General features: G+C 32.4%; 1 pseudogene; it reads right to left on the reverse strand.

The window, feature by feature from the left end:
* Positions 1-11,027: 11,027 nt before the first annotated feature.
* On the reverse strand, positions 11,028-11,548 carry LOC149540892 (O-fucosyltransferase 9 pseudogene; annotated as a pseudogene).
* Positions 11,549-11,965: the final 417 nt, after the last annotated feature.

Genomic DNA, 11,965 nt, shown 5'->3' on the forward strand with positions numbered 1-11,965 from the left:
TTACAATATTCTTTTACATGTATTGAAATTGGATTAATAATTTTATAAGCAGGTGTAGTTATACTTACCTAAAAGTTATCCATGTCAGAATGGCAAAAGTTTACTTCAGGATTTGGAATATAATCCTCAACCATGTAATATGATTGGGGCTCCCTCTCAATTCTAATTTTCTTGCCCCATATAGGTATGGTAGCATAAGACAAATCAATTTGGACATGACCACCAACTAGATTTGACCACTATCTAGATAACATGCCATAACTTGCTGAAATCTCAACTACAATGGTGTCAGTCCTATATGATATATGTGGAAATGATGGAAAACAAAATTCAACATTTTTAATAATTCCAACTACTGGCACATATCTATTATCCATAGCATAGCATTTCCTAAAAAGAGTATCTACTTTGAGACCTATCTCTTTCATGACATTAGCAAACATGATATTAATAGTTGTGCTAGAATCAATCATACAATTCTTTATTAATTTATTATTTATAAGCAATGTTAAATAAAATGGGTCTACTTGACTTGAATTTTTATTCAATGTTGTCCCTAGATATACAATAGGTGGCTCTTCATTATTTATCACATCATTCTTATTACTAATATCTTCTATGCTAGATAATATCTTCAAAGTCTCATCCTTGTAATTAGAAAATTTCATCATTTCCATTAGAGGCACTATAACTTTCAGCTAGGACAAAGCATGATTCATAAAATTATGAAAGTCAAATATTTGGTTACCATTAGTATGCATGACTAGCTACTTGGTCACCTTATAGGACTGATTACCTTCTTTTTGGTTGGCTTGAGTTTGATTACCAGATCTTTTAGATGTTTCTACCTATTGCTAATTTTTTGCAAATATACCAGCAGGACTACCTTGATCAGCATTGTTGTCTTTATTTCTTCTTTGGTAAGTGTGTTTAGCATATTATACTATTGCAATAGTATAAGCTTTCTCTTCTTTTGTTGTCAATCTACATAAATTAGGTACATCTTCCTCATCTAAAAAAACTTGTTGAATACAATGTTCTTGATTAGAACCCCTATAATAACAATCAAAACTTTGGTCCTCGTCTATAGAATCATTTTCATCTCTACCCCACAATGGTTCTGATGATATGGCATTAACTACAGGTTTTTCTTCACTTTCCTAATTTTCCTCCTCAAAAATAGATTGTGCAACAATGCAATATTTTGGATCATGAGGCAATCTACATACATCACACCAAAGCTCATCATCAATTATGTTGATTTTCCTTAAAGGATTAGGGGTGTCCTTAACATAATTCAGTCTTTTTGGCTTCCCATCCTTCCAATTCATATTGTAAGGCATGTCCTGTAATCTCATCTTGTCATTTCTGTGAAATGGTGGCCTTTTATTTCTATTTGGTTTGACCTTCATTTCATTGAGCATATCCATTATCTCTTTTAATTCATCCTTCTTAGGGTTTTTTGGATTATATAATTTGGGTCATCCCTTTTATTGATTTTGCCTACTACTTTCCTATCATTTTCAATTGTCGTGGCAATTTTAAAAGCTTGTGGCAGTGAAGAAGGTCTTTTAGATCTTATCTCATAATGGGTTTTACTATCAAATGCACTTAAGTAGAAATCAATTAGAAATGAATCCACTGGTCTAGTCTCCCTCGAAATCCTAGTAAGAACTATTTTCAATCTTTTGTTAAATTCTGATACTGACTCATTTGTATTTTTTTTAATACTTGTTAATTCATGTGATGCAAAGGATGTGTCATTGTGATCACCAAATTGCTCAATGAACTGATCAACAAAATTGCACCATCCAAAAATGGATCCATCCAAAAAACTTCTATACCATTCTATAGTATCCTTAGTTAATGATTGTATAAAAAGTTTCATGAATATGTCTTCATGATCTTCTTCAAAATCTTTAATCACATTTTTTAGATTAATCACATGTCATTCAGAAAATTTTGTTCCGCTTCCTGAAAACTTTGGAATAGCATTCCTTAAGTCATTTGATATAGGATTTGAATATCCTCTAATCCCATTGAAATCAAACTATCTATATCTTTTGATTTCCATAGGCTGTCTTATTAATTGATTTCTAATGCCCTAATTTTGCACTATATGACCTTGGGTGTTTTGATTGTTATTATTTTGGTTCAAACCAAAGGATTGTCTAATGTTTCCATTATTTTGTGGAACTCCTCTAGTATGTTTCCCATTACTCCAAGCCCATTGATTATTGTGGAAATTTCTATTAAAATTATTATTTTGATTCTTATCCCTTTTTTTCTCATATAAGGGATTAACATGACTAGTAGCAAATTGTGATTCCAAATTTTTTCTATGGGGTGGATTGTACTTCGATGATGTATTCACTTCATTTTTTATTTGAGCAGACCTTTCTTCCCTCCATCTATCTAATTTATCTTCATTACATGCTTTTCTAAATGGGGAGGCAATAAGATTCTTTGATATCCCTATTTTTTCAAGAATATCATTTGGCTACATTTTTAGCATTTTGGCTAATATTGGACTATTTCCATTTGTTGTTTCAGTCATCTTTTTTATTATCATATCCCATTGCATTATTTTTTCTTTCTCTTCGTCATCATCAATATGAGTTATCTCACATTTTGGCTCTTCATCTACACTAGGAATGTGAAAAAATGGATTACAATTTTCTTCATCTTTTTTAGGGCTGTTATGACTTGATTCACACATTTTAGGTTGTTTGTTTGTCCTTTCCTGAAAGTTTTTGTGTCCTATGTAAAACATTTTTTGCTTTGAATTTTTAACTTTCTTCTTTCTTGGTTTTTTCTCAAAATTTAACTACTCAAGTCTTTTAGGTTGTGGATTTACTAATCTTCTTCCCCACATACACTTCAAAAGTAAAAAAATGTTGCTCAATAAAATGTATTGATGAAACACAATAGAGTCACCAGTTTCTCTTAAGAAGAAAGAAATAAATGTCTAGGTTCTTATCTAGTAGAGTTAATGCCAATAATTACTTGAGAATGGTTTTCTAAAAATAACAATGGAACTTTAGTTTTATTTGCTTTCAAATTTCTACATAAAATGGAGACAACTTTAGATTAAGTGAAAATTAAGGCTTTTGAACACAATTAGAAATCTCAAGAAGAACCTTATGAATTTTTTTTTCAAATATTGTTAAGAAAATTAAATTATAGAATTTGAAATCTACAAAATAGCAAATGGAAATACTAAAAGTAAACCTAATAGTATATTTACGATTTGGTTAAATGCTACAAAATACACAATCTAAAAACTTACCAAAATCATCCTTAAATGAAATTCTACACTGGTTTGATGAAGTAAGTATGCAAAGTTTACTTGCAACTTTGTCCCCAGTACAGTCACCAATTTATTGGTTATCAAAATCATTGATTAGAAACCTATGAGCCTTGCCTTCTCAAAGCTGGGATATCTAATTGATTTTGGCCAACTTGATAGTATCAATCAAATTGATTTAAATCCTTTGTGCTTTTGGCTCTACTAAATCAAGGCCTATACACCTAATCCTGGATAGCAAACTTGGATCCAAGTTGATTTATAATGAATAGATTATAACATAAAGATAATTTCCTCAAGTGTCGAGAATTCAAGGAAAGCTTCAGGATTGTAACTAATGAGTATTATTCTTCAAATTTTGATTACTTTAGTAGAATTGTGAGTTGCTGAAAAGAAATTTTTTAAATGAATTACTAAAACAAATAAGATTAAAATCTTAAAGGAAAGAGGCTAAAGTATTGCTAGCATATGAATTGAAATTTGTGAGCAAATTAGTGATTAGTGCCAGGGTTTAATTGGGTAATAGAGTCAAATATATATTTCTCACATACAACTTTATGATACTAGTTATATTATATTTTTAAATGATTCAATTATTATGATGCCTCAAATTGTTACACTTTTCACGTATTTGCATCAGTCTATGATGTTTTAACTCTTACATGGACAAAATAGATGCAACTAAAGAAAATAATAATATCTTACAATATTTGTATTTATCATATCTAAATAGTAATGAACAATTTGATCCAGCTATCATAATAATGAATTATAAATAAATAAAGAGTAAAGTGATCACAAAGGACAAATCACATATATTGTAACTCTAAAATAAACAAATATCTTACAGATTATATTATAGGAAAATTGGTATTGAAGACACTCTAATTATCAATGCTCCATTCAAAACCACTTGAATCCCATACAATGTTGAAAGTTATGCTCAAAATTTTGAATTTTGTTTTCTTAGTTCAAACTTCAAACTCTCCTTCTGAAGAAAATTTAACAATATATGTACATTTTCAATATGCAGAGCTTCTTTTACAAGCAATATGAATGGTCATTTGAATTTTCATTCACACATGTTTATAAACACTCAAAGGGTATCAGTTGCTTTGCTCATACATTGCAACCCTTCATAAAAGAAAACTAACCAATGTTTATATGATTTTAAATAGAACCAACAACAAATGCCTGTTAATCATTTGTTTTATATATGTTAAGCAGCAGGTGTTCATGACTTTTGCATCCACTTGTGACTGCATGTAACTTCATCCTTTCCCTCATATACATCCTTAGTTTATCATTTACAAGAGGTGATCCCATCCAAGGCTCCGCAAAGAGGAAATCTAATCTTGTGCTAAGACCTACAAGGCACAAAAAGAGAATCAGTAATATTTTAAGTGCCATTTCAATGCAAAAGTCAATTTTGTATTGCTTAATCTTCACCTTATCCCTGTCGTAGCACACGACTATAGTCTTGTTATCTAGTCATAAAGTGTTTCAAATTTTGAACCTATTAATCCCCTAGTTATGTGTGAAATATTTTACATTTTAATCATTAGAGTGGTCATTTTGTCTCTAAATTTTTATGCATTTCTAAATCTTCATGTCTTCGGCTCATACCCAACTTCGCATAGCACTTGAAATTTTTAAAATCTGGCTTCTGAGCTCCAACTTATCATAGGTTAATGGAGAGACTCAAAATACATGTTTTCAAGTCTATCATTAACCATTAACCTCTCAAAAGGTTAATGATAGCTTCCAAAAACACATTTTTCTTAACCTCTGAAAATGTTAATGATAGCTTCCAAAAACACATTTTTTTTAACCTCTCAAAAGGTTAATGATAGCTTCCAAAAACACATTTTTCTTAACCTCTATGAGGTAATTATTAGCTTGTTTACAACCCTTCCATAAGAAGTTAGATATGTACATGAGAGCAAGTGGCAATAACATTGGAAATGAATCAAATGGAATCCTTGATAATTCATCATGTGTAATAAGAGATATTTTAATTTAAGTAAGCATTGTGGAAGCTTCTTAAAGGCTCAAATCAAGTTTTTCTGCCAAATACTAGATTGGCTTTCCTCGACCTCTACTAAATCTCAGTGCTGAAGTATTTCAAGTACAGTGGACATTGCATTCCTTATCAAACTAAACCTATTGTTTTATCCTTATGCAAACCCTCTCAATTATCTACTAGCAAGCTATCTACCCTCAACTCTGATGAGCAATAGTAAAACATCTCATAGCAAGACTTTTTAAGAGCAGAATCTATATAGAATGCTGAGATTACATGGGGTTCCTTCTACACAAAGAAGATGAATCATTAATACCACTCAACAACAATACATAATCAACTCGCCTTCATTGTAGAAAACACAACCATGATAATATAATAATTATTATCATATATTACCCTAGACAAAGTTGGCCTTTCAAAGTGCTATGACCTATTTAGAGAAATATCTATTCTTATCCACGTGAACAAGATAAATGATCTTATAAAATACATCTTGTATATTGCATTGGGAAAACATAAATGCTTTATGTTTCTCCTTTGATCACTGCACACTCATTGATGTTGTACACTCATTGATAACGAGACTACATGTAATACATTCACAATGGATTTTTAGAATACCGTAGCATACACAAAAGAGCACATTATTATCTTTAAGCTAGTAGGGTGAAGATAGTTTAAAGAAAAGGAAACTAAGCCTTTGGTTTCTTAAAATATTTATATGTCACCTGTTCATTCTATCACCAAATCTCAACCTTGAAGGTGCTGACGGGGAAGGCTTCTTAAGAGCTTTCATGGCAAAATGTTTGCAATACTTGAGATTACTCTTAACTTGTTTGACATAATGCAAAAATAAAAAGGTGGTGAACATGAAAAAAATATATAGAATGTTAGCAAAGTGTTCAAAAAAATGAAATATTTGCTCCTGACCTATAGCTTTGGAAGCTTCACTCATTAAATCACTTGAATTCAGATCAGCATCCTCATTTTCTTTGGTGTTTGGCAAACTTGAGAAAAAAATTGTAATCAAACCATGAAGTACAAGTATCAAAGGCTGGATTAAGCTCCTATTTTGAAGAATACACTTCAAGATATCAATGATACCATTCTAGGAAATGTCTACCTTCAAGACTTCTAGTCATCTCTTGTGAATGAGGAAAGGACCCCATTAGCCGAAAAAATATTGGAAAGTGGCTTGGCTCAAGTAGGCGGACACCCGATTTATGTACAATGCCTAGACCTAGTATTGGAGTGTGCAAAGGCTTACCATCTAAATACTAGAAAAGTTATTTCATCAAACAATAAAGTAATTGTCCGTCTAGACCCTGCCTCTATTGCTACTATTTTCTGATTGCCTACTAGGATGCAATATGCCAGCATCAATCTAAGAACCACCAAGGAGTATTTTACTACAAATCAAACCCAATGTTTAAATATTGTGGCAAGGTCATGGTTCTTGCAACTAAGAAGAGGAAAATATCAATTAGGAAAATCCATTCATAGATCATTACTCAAAGAAGATGTGGCAAACATGGTAACTCTATTGAGCAGTATCATTGGTCTTTGGGATTCACATTAGTTTGAAGGTTGGATGTTCCTATTTATCAATATGGTCTGTGAAGGAAAACAATATATTGATTGGGCCAAAATTATCAACGACTCACTACATAGACAGCTCATGGGACTTCAAGAAAATGACTACTTTTATATGACTTCATATCTTTTCTATGCTATTGCAGGCACCAAAAGTTGGGCTAGGACTTAACTGATAGGGTTTTTATGATGACACAACCATCATTTATAATCATCTTCCTCAAATTTAGTATGATAATAGCCTGCACCATTTTAGAAGAGTGAATGATGTATTCACAATGCTAACTATAAGGGAGATTAAAGGGAATATTGGACTTAGAATTTCACCAGAAGCAGGGATGAAAGTACAAAAATATGGAAGTGTTTTCATACAATTCCCAAAGTTTACTTATATCAGGTTAGCTTCTTATAATGGGTGTCCACTAATGCTACCTAGATTTGTTGATGATAAATTGATCTTGATCAAAATGTGTAGGCAAATTAGTCAAACCAATAAACTTTGTAGGAATAGGAGGATAGATGAAATACCTTTTCCTATTGGCATCGGATATTATAGTTGTGATACTACATCAGATGCTAGGAACATTGAAAGATCCATTTCCATGATAAATTTTCATCCTTACACGATGCATTTCCCTTATGATAGTAATGGCTATGCAGTGAATGAATTAAAGTTAAATCCTAGTCTTGGTCACTTCCTAGCTCTAGAAGACTTTTGGGAGAACTGTGAAAATGACTTTGAAGTTAGGAAGAGAGATTGGATGAGGCTTACAGTTCCACAGGTGATAGACTTCAAATTGGACATTGATGTGATAGGTGTTGATGATGATGAGGTTTCTTTGGTTGATCCTTACTATTATGAGAAAATTGAATTGTTAGATCTCCTTCCTAATGATTGGTCAATTCCTAAGTTAAAAAGCTTGAAGGAGAGGTCTGCCTATGTTCTTAAAAGGACAAGAGACTAGATCAATAAAATCAAAGATGAAAAAGCAACTGGTGAATTTCAAAATAAAGAAAGGAGAAATGATAAAGGGAAATCATCTTAGATGGAAATAGAGGCAACTTCTAGTGAGAAGATACAACAACTAGATATGAGTGCCCAAGGTTAAGATGAAGATCTGAATCAGCCGAATAAGTTTGTAGTAAAAAGAAAGAGGACAAGAATGAAAGGTAGAATGAATTAGGAAGGAAATGAATCCAATGAAAAAGATCAAAGAACCCCTCAAATTTTTGAATCACATGTCCTTGTTACATCCCCTCATGATGTAGTGATTCCTCATTTGAATTTCTCTCCTTCTGATATGCCATTAATAGACATCACGTAGTTAGATAACCCATTATCTAATTCAAAAGACTTTATTGTGATTGCTGAAAATATAACAAGTGATGTGAAAGCTTCAAAAATTATGCATTCATGGTTCTAGAACAGTCTTCAGAAGAAGAAGAAAGTTGTTCAAATAATCCCACCTCCATTTGATGTGATCTCTAGTATTCTTTAGAAGCCTCCTAAGGTGAAAAAGACCAAGGTGATGTCCAAGTTAGTTATTGATGAAACTTCTTGCAACTTATGTGTGGAATTATCCAAGCCCATAATTGAAAAGAGTGTTGATGAAGCATTTGAATTAGATTTCATTCTAGAAAAGGTTGATCTTGGTCCTTCTAATGTAGAAAGAGAGTTTCAAAATTTTGAGGTGATTGTTGCTCAGATGTTGCAAAGGGAAAAGAAAGAGAAAAGAGTCAAGGAGCAACTCAAGGAACAAGTTTAGATGATGGTATCTTATATTAATTTAATCAAAAATCCCTCTAATGCCAAAGCAGTGGTCACTCCATTGGTTTTAGTAGGCCTTGATGGTATTTTAGATCATACTGTTGTTGAAAGAATAGACAACCACAAGTCACGTAGTATGATGATCGAAGGTTGGATAAATAGGATGATAGAGGATGCTTCAAAACTTATAACTAAAGTGAAGGAGATATATGGAAAAGCCATTGAAAAAATATAGGAATTTCCAAAGAGCTGGAAAATAGCAAGGAATAGAAATCCACTTGGCAAAAAGTAGCTGATGAATTAAAAGAAATGGCCAAGTTAGGTACAAGCATCTTACTTCTTGAGAAAATTATTGCTGATCCAAGTGACAACCAAATAGGTATCTGCAGTAAAAGTGTTGGTTGGAAGATGATAAACATCAGCAAAGGGATCACTGAGTTTAAAAAGCTAATAGCTTCTTTAGAGCAGCTAAAAACAAAAGTTACAGATGAATTAATCTATGCTATCACAGGTGGGGTGCCAATAAGTGATCTTCAGCATGTTGATTGTCAGTTTCTCCTTGATTCCTTCAATATCCAAATTCATTCAGAAATAGAGAACCACGTATCAGATGCTGAAACTATGATGAAGCTCAACCTAGTTGTAGTCACTCTAGGAGATTGTAACATTTCAACCTATCAACAAGAGTCAAAAGAAATTCAAGATAGATATTTCACAGCCAAACTCAAGATGGAAAATGTGTTCATTCTAAACTATGAATCAATGATGATCATCTTAGATGTTTATAGGGATTTGTGGGATAGATCAATTGTGTCTAGATAGATAGAGTTATTAGCTAGAAGATCAGTGATTATATATGTAAACATCTTTAGGAACTCTAGCTAAAGTTTTGTTTTTGCAAGTTTCCTTGTATAGGTTAATTTTCTTGAGGTTAATTAACCTCCCCAAAATCACATATTTTGGAGGTGGTTATTAACCATGAAGAGGTAGTTATTAACCTCTATGTCTATATAAGGACACCTAGTAGCTTTGTATGAGGGAATTTTTAGTTTTTAAAAATAAGGGAACACTATGCTGAAATTTTGATCTAGAGATAAATTTTGGAAAGCATGTACACTTTTTATCTCTGAAATTGAAAAATCTCTATTATCTTCTTGGTGCAAGGAAATAAAATGAGATGTGCTTTGGGTTTCTTATTCTAAAATCAAAATTTTTATCTACTATAGTAGAAATTCTCATGGTATTGTGTGAGTGTTTATGAATAACGAATGTGTTTGGTAATACTAGTTTCTTTCAAGCGTAGTTCTTGATCACCTTTGTTATCATTCTTGTTTACCCAAGAAGGTTGTGAGGGTGCATGGTGCATTTTTCCTGAATGGCTTTCTCTTGATCTTTGAAGTTTTAGATTCTTTATTTGTAAATCCTTTAAAAATTATATCATTCGAGGGAGCTACCCCTCTAAACTCAGAGGAAGGCCGCATACCAAGGGCCTATCCAACTGTTGTGAATGGTTTGCCACACACTCTATTGGGAAAATTATACTATGAAAAATATGTTTACCAACAAGTCTTAACAACTCTTATCGGGCCTTCACATCTTTTGTCCAACACCTTATCATTTCCATCTCCAATATCAATCATGAAATGATCAAACACATCAAATAGCAAGCCCTGGACATAAAGAGAAGATGTTTTCCAACAAGAAACTCATGTAGAATACCGTGATGTGGCATTTAAAAACATTTACACCACTTTGAAATAAGATCTCTTAAATAATACTCAATAATCAATCCTCCTCAAATTGACAGTGAGACATAATAGTGCCAGGTTATTGCCATGGATGAGGAATCAATTATTTTTGCACATCGTAAACATCCAGTCCTTCAACAATAATTTTTGTCTGATCTCCATGCATGTCCTTTTGGCATTGCTCTTCTTGGCACCGTGTCTAGTTGTTATTCCATCATAGCTATGACGTGAATTCCATCTTGGCACATAAATAAGGGTTTGGTCGACCACAAACATCTTTCTTTAGGACTCTGAGTGTTTAAAACTAGTATAACCAGAGAATACTAACATGGTTTATAAAGAAAATATTGTCCAATATAGATACTAAATCATAGATCCAATCCACTCTACTCTGATCCTAGACAATAAATCTAAAGCATTGCCGACTTGTACAATGTGGATTTCACTTGAGTACAAACCAACTGAATTGAGTGATATTCATACAAAATGATTTTTGTACTCTGCCAAGTAAATTACAAGGTCATGAGCACCCTCCAATAAAATTTCAGAGTGTTGAAAGAATATCTTTCCTCCTTACGTGTAGATTCAAGAATCAGTGCCTCTAAGTTTTCCCTCATTCTGGTGAGACATACAATCTGGCATGGGGAAGTTATGTATTGATTCATTCACCTTTCTCAATTGAATACCTTTAATATCACTATGATAGTGCATTGTTTGCATTTTTCACTTGAAAGTCTCCCATTTTATCTTTGGATTATAAAAAATTAGTGCCAATTTGCATTTATTTGGCTTAATTGTCTTCGCATGCCCTCTAAAAATATATCTCCTTTGACCCATCAAAAAAAATGTGGAAATTTTCCTCCTTGGGTAGTAATAAAAACTTCATTATACAAGAAAATAGTATAATCTAATGCAACCATCCTTAAGGAATGGTCCTTAAATACAACCAGTTCTTCTGGAGATGCAAGTGTTTCCTTTGTTTGTAATAGTGGAAACATTTGTTGGAATGCTGCCATGTTTTTCTTTGCCTTGTATATTTTTCTAGATGCTAAATATATCGATGTGTTATTATTAAATCCCATACCTATAAGCATCATGCCCACAGATTATTGATAATTATTGTTTTTGTAATTGTCTTTTAGTGACTTTTATAATCTTTTATTGATTGCTTATGTATATCTCTGTGTTCATTTTCAATCAGAGGCACCATGTACTAGTTGCTTCTATTGAATACATGTACTGAAGATTGGTTACATCTATCCATAATGTTTGAAGATCAGTGACATCATCTGCTCTTCATTTATGTGCCAAAACAACATTCCCTTACTTCTACAGTATAACTTGCTAATAGCTTTGAACTTATTTAGAGGTCCAACTTTCTTTTACTGACATATTTGACCATTCCACATTTTCTCACTCCTCACAATAAAAAAAATGGAGACCACAAATTTAGGCCCTATCACTAGCTATGCCTAAGCCAATTATTGGCACATATTTTGTGAGACCTTCATATGTATGCACAC

The sequence above is a fragment of the Cupressus sempervirens genome, chromosome 9 (genome assembly GCF_028749045.1).
Source record: "Cupressus sempervirens isolate cs-2001-9-10 chromosome 9, ASM2874904v1, whole genome shotgun sequence".
In the NCBI taxonomy this organism is placed as follows: domain Eukaryota; kingdom Viridiplantae; phylum Streptophyta; class Pinopsida; order Cupressales; family Cupressaceae; genus Cupressus; species Cupressus sempervirens.